The 12,165-nt window shown below is 38.5% G+C and overlaps 1 protein-coding gene across 2 annotated transcripts in view; it reads left to right on the forward strand.

Annotated features, from left to right (window-relative positions):
- LOC122806611 (mucin-3A-like) overlaps window positions 1-12,165 on the forward strand; it is a 391,121-nt gene that overhangs the window by 117,684 nt on the left and 261,272 nt on the right. The gene's annotated exons all lie outside the window — the stretch shown is intronic.

Consider the following 12,165-nt stretch of genomic DNA (forward strand, 5'->3'; position numbering starts at 1 on the left):
AACATATGCATACTGATATACGGTTTCAAGTCCCACTCTATCCAGTTCTGACAATAACTTATCCAATATTACCTTCTTTATTTTTCCACACCATGAAAGTAGACTTAAGGGTCTGTATGACTCTGGGTTTGTCCTACTCCCTTTTCCCTTATAAACAGGTTTAATAAGCACATGTCTCCAACTTCTTTGAAAAGATCACCAAAGCATTGGAAGAGTGAAAATCAGTGGACAGCACATACCTAGACTTTGCAAATGTGTTTGACACCATCCCCCACTGAGTCATAATTGATAAACTCATCCAGCTGAAAGTAAATCCCTCTGAAACTTAATGGACAGCTAAATGGCACAAAGATAGAACTGAGGAAATTAGGGTGGGTGAGTGAGTGGGTGACTCTACCTCATCTAAAAAACATTTCATTAGTGGTGCATCTTAGGGATCAAGCTGCAGACCTTTCCTCTTTGGCATCTACTTCTCAGAGGTCAAAGCTAAAGTTAATGGCTTATGGCTTACCAGGTTTGCAGATGAATGTACATCATAAAGTTTCCAGAAGATACCAAGATCCTTTAGGAAGGCCTTTCCCAAACAAATAGCTGGTGTCAAAGCCACAGCTTAAAACTAAACATCAGAAAATGTATAATTGTTTCCTTCAGCTAGCATGGCATGCTATGCAAGTATCATGTAGACTACATACCCATGAAAATTGACCCAGTAGTGAGGGAGCTGGGAACTCGTGGACAATGAGCTGTCATTCAATTACCATGCATCTATTGTTGTCAGAAAGTCATTTTTATTGTGCAGTTTATTGGCAAGGTTAGGGCATCCAGGTCCAGGGAGGTAATCATTCCAATGTATTCAGCACTCAGGCCAATCAAAGAGTATAATGCCACCTTTGATACAATACTATGGTACCCCTCCAAACACTTGACACAAACTGAGTGACTACAACACTTTATCAATAAGAAAATCAAGGGCCTTAAACACAAAAGGTACACTGATCAGCTCAAAGCCTTGTCCATCTTTCTGGTATCTTACAGGCTACAGAAGGTCGATCTCTGCTTCACTTAGAGATCTTCTAACAACACCATCCTTTTAGATCTACCACACATCCACAAATCCAATAGCGGAAGAACACCCCACTCCAGAGATCTCAATCTCTTGTACAACTTAAATAGAACATGCTGGAGGGATAAATATGTCACACAGAGAGTACCACTTCTCTGGAATCATTTTCCTCTCCGTGTTAACCAAAGTGTATCCCTTATTCTCTTCAACTGCAGTCTGGATGAGTGGATGGAAAACATCAAGTCCACCCTTGTCCCATCTGGATAGGGATAACATGTTAATTTGTGTCTGACTGCCTCTGGGTTATTGTACTCATAATAGAAGGGGATCTGGGTTAATTGTACTAAGTACTTGGTCTGGAAGTCCAACTGGGAATGCATAGTTTGGCTTCTGAAGATCCTCACAGATCATTAGCCTTCTAAGTACCTATGAACTTATGGAGTATAATATATTTAATGCAAGTCCTGTATGATTCCACATTCATTCTGATGTCTTACATATTTCTTTCCAGATCTGATGAGTTCTAACATCGCACAGGTACCAAAATGTCACCTCAGGATCATCTTCAAGTATCAGTAGTTTTGCTGTTCTTAACTCCTCCCACCTTTTCTCTCATTTCTGAGCTCTATATAAAGTGCCGCCTTAACTGAACTGCCTGCCAATAAGCTCTCAGATCTGGGGAAACCAACCCTCCTTGCCCCTTTGGTTTAATTACATTCTTCCATGCCACATGTAGTTTAGATTGGTCCCATAAAAGTTAGGTACAATGTTTTTTATATCTCAAAAAAAGTCTGCTAAGGCCTCATGAGACTGCCTTTAAGATACATAGTATTAGTGGAAGGATAAACAATTGGAGCTCTTGACCTTTTTTATTTAATTCTAAATGAAGAGGTTTCCCTTGTTTTACCCATCCCATCACTGTCTCTTTTATCTTATCATGAGAAAATTTAACTGAATTTTCTAATTTGGGAATCAGTTTAACTCCTTCTTCTTCTTTCAGCTTTTCCTGGTTAGAGGTCACCAGAGCAGATCACCTGTCTGCTCATGATTGGCAGGAGAGTTTTTACGGTGTCGAGTTGCCAGCCCGGCACCCAACCATCCACAGAAGGCACACACACACACATACTCATGCCTAGGGCCACTTTAGAGTGTCCAATCCACATACAGCATGTCTCTTGGATGTGGGAGGAAACCAGAGCACCCGGAGGAAACCCATGCAACCACAGGGAGGACATGCAGACTCCACACAGAAGGCACCCCAGCCGAGGATCTAACCAAAGAACCTCTTGCTGTGAGGTGACAACTCTAACCGCTGCACCACCGTGGCTGCCCTAGGAATCAGTTTAACTCCTAAATAGACTATTTCTTTCTGAGATGAACAGCTGTGGGTATTTATTATGTAAGATTTGTAATAGCTAAAAATTAATGGATATTGCCTGAGTTTTTGTTATATTGATTTTATATCCCAAAATTTTCCCGAAGTCTACCAGGACCTAAAATAATTTATTGAATGTCTGACACTAGGTCATCTCTAATTTTAGTTTGACTACTTTTAAGTGTTTTAATCAATCCTGCAGTAATCATAGATGGTCTCTATCTTCCCCCTTTTATTTATTATTATTTATTTATTTATTTGACATTTGTTTACCAGGAAAGTGCAACTGGGCATGAATTCATTTTCAATGGAGGCCCGGGGAGAAAGGCTCCATAGACCAAAGCAAAAATTAATAGATAAAAAAAAATAAAGCAAGCAAAATTACATGGATATAATGTAAAGCAAAGCAAAAATACATAGTTGCAAAACAATACAACTTAGATTCAAAGATCACAAAAGTAGTTGCAATGGCAATAGGATACCTCATGAGTATTATCAGATTAACAATAATAGATTGAGAACATTTTATAAATGCAATTGCTAATGTATCTCACATTAGAATGCACCTGAAGTACATGATGATGATGAGGAGGATGGGCCAGGAGAGATAAATACAGAGGAGAAAAAGAAAGAGAGAGACAGAGGAGAATGGCAGAAAGGCAATTACAGGAGAATGTGGAATGTGTAGGGAAAAAGGAAGAGGGCAAATGAGGTAGAAGACAAATTAATATAGAAGAATTGATATTCAAAGAGATAGGCATAAGAGTAAATAGTTTAAGGGTTAGGTGGAGAGAGGTAAAATTCTAACGTAGTTAGTGGAGGAGGGAGGATGGATGGGGGAGGATGGATGAGTAGCAAAGCCAAAGGACGTGGAGTTTCAATATATATTAAAGTTACACACACCTCCAGGCTGATCAATCAGTACGACGCACAGGTGACACTCCAGCTGCAGTTAACCATTGACAAGACCCCTATTCAAATCATAACTAGCTACAGGCCCCCAAATTTGACTCAAGATCCCACTCTACCTATCTGGACCTCTTCGAATCTATCATAATTCAACCCTTTACCCTGATCCTGGATGACTTAACTACCTAACTATAGACTGGAAAAACTTCTCATACCAGAACACAAATGCCCCCAGATTCCTTGATTTTTATCAATGCAAATACTTGGAACAGCTAGTTGATACCCCCACAAGAGGTGATAACATTGCAGACTTGGTATTAACCAAAAGGAGTGACCACTACAGCACCCCTACAGTATCATCCTCCCTGGTAAGATCCGAACATAAATTGGTCACTTTCGAAGTGAGCATTTCCCCTGACCCCCCCCCCCCCCTTTTAGCTTGGGTCAAACAAAAAAACCTCTCCAAAACTGATTACAACCTCCTGTGAGATGGTATAAACATCTTCGGGTTCATATCACTTCACCAAAAGACCATTTCACTGAAACTCATTTCACTGAGACCAAATCACCTAAAGTTAATTTCACTGAAAGTTCATTTCACTTAAAACTCATTTCACTGACAGGTAGTACTCTAAGGCAAGTCAAAGGTATATGTCCTTCTCCCACTGTAGTGCGATCCTGGTGTTAGTATATATAGTTGGGGGGTGTGGGGGTGCCGCCCCCCACATTGGAGGGTGTGGGGGATATAGCCCCTCACTTATTTTGGTTTTATGTTGTCTGGTTTTGTTTTACATTATTTGGTAAAAGACAACTAGGTGGGGGGCTATGCCCACCACACTCCCCAATTCTTCCATTGTACCCCACCTCATAAGTAAGGGTACCTTATCCAGGTACAAGGAGGTCATAACATTTCTGTATTCTTCCCAATTATTGAGTACAACACCCCCTCGGCATGCACATGCAGCAGCTGGAGAGGCCACAGAGGTTTCTCAAGAGAAAAATCCAGGCCCTCAAACATCTACCCTACATAGATAGGCTAAAAGCCATGTCCCTCTATTCAGTTTCATAGAGACTCCTCAGAGGTGACCTCTGTCTGGCATACAAAACAATCTCGGACCCCACCTTGATGGGACTGCTGCATATCCGCAAGTCAAGCTCCACTCGAGTAACCCATACACATTACCTCAACCTAGTCTGTGACATCAATAGGACTTGTTGATGGGACATATTTGTGCCCCAGACAATCCCCCATCTGTGGAATAGACTCCCTATCCATGTCAGTCAGAGTACCTCATTATCCCTTTTCAAGCACAACCTGGATAACTGGATGGGAAACAGGAAATACACACCTGGGATTCCACCTGTGTCCCTGCTGGACAGGAGTTTTGGGTGCTGACTAAGATAAACATGGGCTAAACTCTTGGCTAGGCTTATAAGGGCCTCAGGGCAAATAGCCTAGTAACTTCCTATGATCCTATAAATAAGTGGTGGCTCTTGTGTATTTTTTGAAGTGTGAAGGGTTAATTGTAATTCGGATAATTTGAGGGAGTGTGTTCCAGATTTTGGGTATGTGATATGAGTAAAGAGTGCCTCCGGCACTATTATTAGGTTTGGATATTTGTACAAGAGATTTATTAAAGGAACATAAGACCCAATAATTGGAATAAAGTTGTAGAAGGTTTTGGAGAGAAGGTTTTTTCAGGTTTGTATAGTAGTCTATGAGACATTGTGAGGTGGGTATAAGATAAGCGATGGGGTAGTTCTAACCAGATGAGTTGTTGAAGAGACAAGCAGTGGTGGGATTTGTATGGAGAATTTGTGGCATGGCTATTTTGTTCTAGCAGGCTTCTAGTTTTTCTAGGTCTGATTTCTTTATTTTGGTAAGAAGGGGGGAGGCATAAAGGAGAGTAGACAGTAAGTGGGTTCTGGCAATTGTCTGTTTTGTAGTGTTGGTTAGAAATAGTTTGTTTCTGTACAGGGTACCTATTTTTATATGAACCTTATTTATAGTTTGAGATATGTGAATGTCAAATTTCATATTATTGTTGATTACAAGACCTAGGAGTTTTGTTTGGGGTAGTTAGAATGGTATTATTAGAGGAAGTAATATAAAAAGCAGGAGGGGATCAATGGCTCTAATGGATCAAAAGAACATAAGTTTGGTTTTGTCAGAGTTAAGAATTAGCTGTGAGTTAAGAGAGCCATGGCTCCACATCAGAGAAGGACTGTTGTATTATATCATTAAGTTGTTGTACGGTAGGAGTGGCAGAGTAGAATCATCTGCATACTGGACAAGGGAGACAAGGTGGGTAGCAATATGAAGATTATTAGTAAAAATACTGAAGAGGAGGGGACGTAAAATAGAACCCTGTGGGACCCCTAAAGTAACTGGCAGTAGAGAAGAGAGGTCTTGTTGCCATTTAACTGCTTGCTGTCAACCAGTTAGATAGCTTTGGAACTGTGCAAGAGAAAAGTGAATGAGTTTTAGGTCAAAGTGTATAGTTAGAAGTTTCTGGTGGGAGACCATGTCAGAAGCTTTAGACAGATCTAGGAAGATGGAAGCAACTAGTCTACCTTCATTTCTATACTGATTGATGGCATTAGTAAAAATTAGAAGGGTAGCAGTTAGTAGTGGTTGGGACAAAATTCATACTGTGAGTCTACAAGTAGATTGTTCAATAAGAGAAAGTGCAGAAGTTGTGTGAATGCATTTTTCTAATATTTTCAATAGTGTAGATAAAATAGCTATAGGCCTATAACTGGAGAGTTCAGCTGAGTTATCTCCTTTGTGTAGGGGATTGTGTATGAGATTTTCTAAATAAGTGGAACATGATGTTCAGAGAACAAGCTGTTGATGAGTATGGAGATAGGGTAGGAGATGATGTTATCTGCTACTTTAAGATATTCTGTTGGTAAGTTGTCAGCTGCTAAGGTTGTAGGTTTAAGTTTTCTAAGCAAGTTTTATGGCATTAGTTAAACATGGTTAAAGGAGAAGGTTTCGTCATCCTCGCTGGGTGCTAAAGAAATGGTTATAGGCATAGAGTTGTTGTTATTTGAAAGTGATAGTATGATTTCAGTGAAGTATTTTTTAAATTGTGTTGCAGTACTATCTAAATTGTTTATGGAAGATGAGGTCAGTGCCAGTGGTTGACTGGGTTGGAGGAGCTTTTTGATTGCTGACCAGAATTTTCTGGGTAGTTTTGATATTTTAGTTGAATGTCACTGTAGTAGGTTTTTTTTTTGTCTTATTTAATATGCTTTTTGGCTAGGTTTCTAAGTTGTTGGTAAGATTCATGGTTGATATGAGATCTGTTTTTATGCCATTGATCCCAGGCTTTGTCTCTAAGTTTAAGTAGTACTTTAGTTTCCTTGGTTAGCCATGGAGCATAATTTGACTTTATTCTTATATTTCTAGATGGTGCTAGTTGGGTTCATATGTAGAAAAAAGTGGAGTTGAAGTAAGTGACGGCAGTATCTTGGGATAAAGTCTTTAGAGGAGTCCAGTTACAGAGTTGGAGGGTCTAGATGAAAGTCTGAGCACTGAAGTTTTTTTTTTTTTTGTTTTTTTGTTACAGACTTGTTGATATGCATTACCTAAATATGTAGGTTCTGAGGTGATCACTGATGCTGTCAGGGAGACAGCCAGATTGATGAGCATGGGAGGGTTTGTTAGTTAAGATCCAGTCAAGAATAGTTTGCCTTCTGGAGGTTTTGTCTACTCTGATTGCAGTTTGTATAACTTAGGTGAAGCCATGTAGGTTGATAACATTACTAGGGTTTTCTGACTTGCAGGTGAACCAATCATTGTTAATGTAACCCATTATAATTGCTTCATAAGGAAGAGTTAAGGACATCCAGTGGAGGATGTTTTCAATTGTGGCAAGGTTATTTCCTGCAGGAATATAGGTACCTGTAATGACTAAATGTTTATTGAAGTTGATTTTGAGTTTGGTAAATAGTATCTCTGAGTTATTGATTTCTGGAATGTATAGTTCTAGACATTCTAGTATGAGGATATTTTTAAATATAATAGCTATTCCACCTCCACATTTTTTTCTATCCAGTCTATATGTTATAGCCTGGGGGAATAATGTCATTACTGTTTATTTCTGGCTTCTGCCATGTTTCTGTTAATAGGGCAATATCAGGTGAGTAGTGTGAGATATTGGCATGGAGTGCATGAATTTTGTTAATTACACTTCTGAGATACATGTTTAGGAGTAGAAGGTCAGATCCTTTCTGGGCTACATTTAAAATACTATTGGGATGTAATGTGAATGGGTTGAGAGGTTCTAGCAGATTGGTTTTGGGGCCAGAGTTTTGGTGAATATCACCACCGAGTTTAAGATGAGATGCAATGTGTATAAGTGAGTTGAAGAGCTTTGTTATTAATTTATCATACTTGAGTAAGATGTGAAATGTAGTGTGTAGAGGTAGTATTGTAGAGTTCTGGTGTTATTACAAAGTTAATGGGTTTGGTTCATAGTGGATAAGGGAGTGGAATAGTACAGGAAGAGAAGGAAATAGCTGAATATGATGAAGTTAGATGAGCAGTTACTGATAGATTTATGAGAGAAGTTGTATATAAGAGTAGCATTTTTTTTGTTTGAAATACAGGAAAGGTACCATAGAAATTATTATTAGGAAGTGAAAAGTAACATGTAGATTTAGTAAGGTTTAGGTATTAAGTAGAAGATAAATAAAGTGAACTATAGGATGTGAGGATGTGTAGAAGGTGGTAACAGGTATAATAAAAGGGAGAGGAGGGAATGGGTGAAGGATTTGAGAATAATGAGTGGGCGATTGGGGGTCAGATAAGTGTGAGTAGTGAAGTGTGAACTGCTGTGCTTTCATTGTTTGATGTTAAGTAGTGGAAATGGCTAACTTGAAATAAGTTTGGATGCACTGGGGTGGGAATTGGGGGTAGAGTAGGAGAGTGGAGTGAGCCCAAGCAGAGGGGGTGCAAATGAAGCAGACAGAATCTGGCCACACAGGGAATCAAAAACTAAAAGTTAACTATAGGGGAGCAGGTAAGAGACAGTATTCTCTGAAATTAATAGCAATCTAAGCTGAGCTAGCTACAGAAATTGCTGTACAGTACCACTTTAAACATGGAGTGCCTAAAACCATCTTAGGTATTGAGAAGCCATGGAAAGTTGACTTTTTGCAGTACAACAGACCTAACCAGCCTATTTTGCTCTCTTTGACTGGAAAATACATTAATAGCTAGCATGAGATGAGGGGGAACCTAGCGAATAGCATCCCAGCTAGTTTGCATGCCACTACCTATTTTAAAGTACAATACAGAAAATAAAGGTAAATTAGCAGCAGAATCTCCAGAGGGGAAATTACTTACATTTCAGTACTTGAGTGCATTGTCCCTTTTTATTTTGTATTGTGGGTCCTGTTTGCACAGGTAGAGGGAGATTTCAACAAGTTTCATTCCCAGTTGAGGGGGAGGGAAACACTCACCCAGTTGAAATAGTTGTTAAGGTAACTGTAAAAAGATTATGAGAAAAGATATTTGAGTGTAAATCAGTAGACAAAAAAGAACTGCCTTAAAGTAGTTTAAAGGTGTTATAGCAGTACATGAATGAGAATCAAAAGTGATACACTGTTACGTAAAGACCAAGGTATATAACAGTAACAATAAACCATGGTGGTTATACAGTAATCTATAGCAAAAGCCAATACATGCTTACTTATCCTGCCTTCTAAGATAAATAATCCTTTATAAAAAAACAGACCATAACATTCTTCAAAATACTCACAGTAGTCTTCTAAAACAAGCCCAGTTATTATGCAACAGTGCAAGGTCAAAACACTATGAAATACAGACATTTTTAAGAGGGGACACAAGCAGTATAAGGACACACATAGTCAACTAATACACTCCAACAACCACTGCATAATGCTTGTTAGCACTCCAGGAGTTGCAGTAATTTTCATTAAATGTTATGAGGGTTAAAAACTATTAGTGTCCACAGTAAAGCATTACAAGATAAAAATAGCTTTTGTCAGAAGTGAATCATTTGGCCAGTACGATTGATTCCAGGAGATAAAGGGATGCTAATAGACTGTTAAAGCAGTTGCTATACAATCTCAACAAAATATAGTACAAATCCAGCAATTTAACTATCAATAGTACAATATTTTATAAGTAAACATATCTCGACAATATGCACTGAGAATCCAAATACACTTATATGGCGTGCACACAACACCAAGGGACGCAAGGAGCTACTAGTATCTACAGCATATTTTACTTTCTTGTATAGAACTGAAGGACTAACCAACACTGCAATTTAGCCTTTTCTCACTCACTATCAGTCCTTTCCCTTACCGTTTATCAAGATGATCACTGAAAGTATTTTCCCACCACTGATGCAATTTCAGTGATTTTCTGTACTCCAATGGGAAACAAAAATGCCTCCTCCTTTTCATTTTATTTCCCATTATATCTACCAAAAGGTATACATGATCCAATAACATTATCAGAGATATCTCTTTATTAATAACTAGCTGTGAGTCCTCTTTGGATAAATATGTTCTAGCTATTCTGGAATACCTACCTACTGCTCGGGACTAGTGAGTGTAGAAATCTTTTCCACTGTTTCCTGTCTCTCAGATGTCCTCCAAATCTAACAACTGTGAATGAGCAGAAGTACCCTCCTAAATTGTTTTTTCATAGTGCTCTTGGACCCCCTTGCACATCCCGACAATCTGTAACTAAAGTCCCCTGTCCAATCAGCAATTCTTCCTGATGTGCCATTAATTCAAACATGTTTTCCTCAAGTCTTTTAATAATGATGATTCAGAGTACCTATAGAAGCTATCGATCATGATATTTCTACCCTCATAAAACCCCTTTACTATTGCATATCATCACTGTCCATCTGCAACATGTTCCTTTAATTGGAGTTGTGATGCATTGTTTATTAGAGCACTGACATCTCTTTTAACATTTGGGAAGGGAGAAGATGTAACTTTGTAACCATATCTGCTTAATGCACAGAAATGTTTAAGCGTGTTTCTTCTAGAAGGACAATATGTGGGTAGAAGTTTCTCAATACTCCCATCACCTTCTCTTTTTAGATTGGACTACCCAGTCCATTTATATTCCATGAACACACGTTCATTGTCTTTCAGACTGCTTATTTGCTTTCCTCTCAACTGCCCTACTCATATATGCCAGTTTCCATTTCCTAACCCCTTCTTAGTCTGTCCTATCTCTTTAGATTTTCCCTTCTTTAATATTATAACAACATTATTTTGCTCTGGCTCCTGTTTATTCCTTTCAAAAATAAATTTAGCAAATCTTTCCAGAAATGTAAAATAAGGTTACACACTGTAAATATTTACACGTGTAACAATTCAAAAACTTACAGTAACATTTTCTTTACAAATCAATTACTGTCTTCTTCCAAGGTGTTCTGATCTCAACTACTGTGTAAATCAGGGCATATTTGAACATCACAGGAACTGTCCCATGGAGGTACCAGCCACAAATGCATACCTCTCAACTGTCCAGATTTTTGAAGAATGTCCACATTTTTGCCTCACATTTTTGATCTGTACCTCATAAAATGTGTGGTTTTGTGCCAAACACTGAGGATTGAATTCAGTAAATAATTACATACATTTGAGTTTCAGACTTCATATAATTCAGAAAATTAATGTTAACACAAATCCTGTTATTCTAGCAACTTTCTAAGTTTATAAGGGCAATATTTAAAATCTGTCCCTATTTTTGGGTCTTTGCCCCCCCCCCCATTATTTTAGGTTTTGTCTACAGTTCTTGAGCTAAGAGGTCAAGGGATATGCAAAAATAGTTAGACCTAATCATCATTCTGAGGATATCCCCTCATTCCCTGTTGACAATTAACCAGAACAATAAAACTTCTGTCCTTCTATAATCTGATGTATTTGGCTATACAATGCTTGGTACATGATCTGTTGCTTAATGTTTTGAATTTCATATATCCTATTTTTAATGTAGTCACATTCACCATAATAGTCAGTAATACTCAAAACCTGTTTCTTATCAGGATGATTACTGCTTTCACCTTATTTATTTTAACTTTGCTTTGGTATAAATTGTGGGAATGAATCTGCTACTCTAGTCAGACAATTTATAGGCTCTCCTGGGTCATCCATTACTTGGGTTGATGCCTGCTGCTCTAGTAATGAACCCATGGCTGCAAACTTTCATAATACTGTTTGAGCTTCCACTGGGAACACTATTTTGAAATAGGCAGGGTATATAAATCTAAATTTTAACCTCTTCTCCTGATACAGATGCATCACTGGGAGATGCATCGCTGGGATAAAAATTATTCCTCCTCCTTCTAGTATCTGCAGTATAGTCTTATTTCACAAATACACTGTTCTCACCACAGAACAGCTTTTCCCTCTTGGCCTTAGCTTCTTCAGGACTCTCTCTTTGACATCAAAGAAAGTGAAACAAATGATCAGTTGTCATGGGGGCTTGCTGAGAGGCATAAGAGGGGAAAAAGCTGATGTGCACTCTCAGTTTAAATCGCTCGTGATGGTAAACCTGTCCTGTCCACCTGTCTTTTCTTATGTACTCCTACAGATCTCATCCTTCAACCTTTTCTGCAGTCCTAACAAATCTAGATTTTTTTTCGGTAATCCTGTCTTCATAGTCCAATTGCTTTTGCTCTCTCTGTTGCTGCATTTCATTGTCAGTGATGTGGGTACATATCTGCTTAATTTCTCACTGCATGTTGGGGATGCTACCCAAGTGATACATGAGTGTTTGTTCAATTTCCTCCAGCCTTTTCTCTGTTCTGTTAGG

The sequence above is a fragment of the Protopterus annectens genome, chromosome 7.part0, assembly GCF_019279795.1.
Source record: "Protopterus annectens isolate FY-2018-M chromosome 7.part0, PAN1.0, whole genome shotgun sequence".
In the NCBI taxonomy this organism is placed as follows: Eukaryota; Metazoa; Chordata; order Ceratodontiformes; family Protopteridae; genus Protopterus; species Protopterus annectens.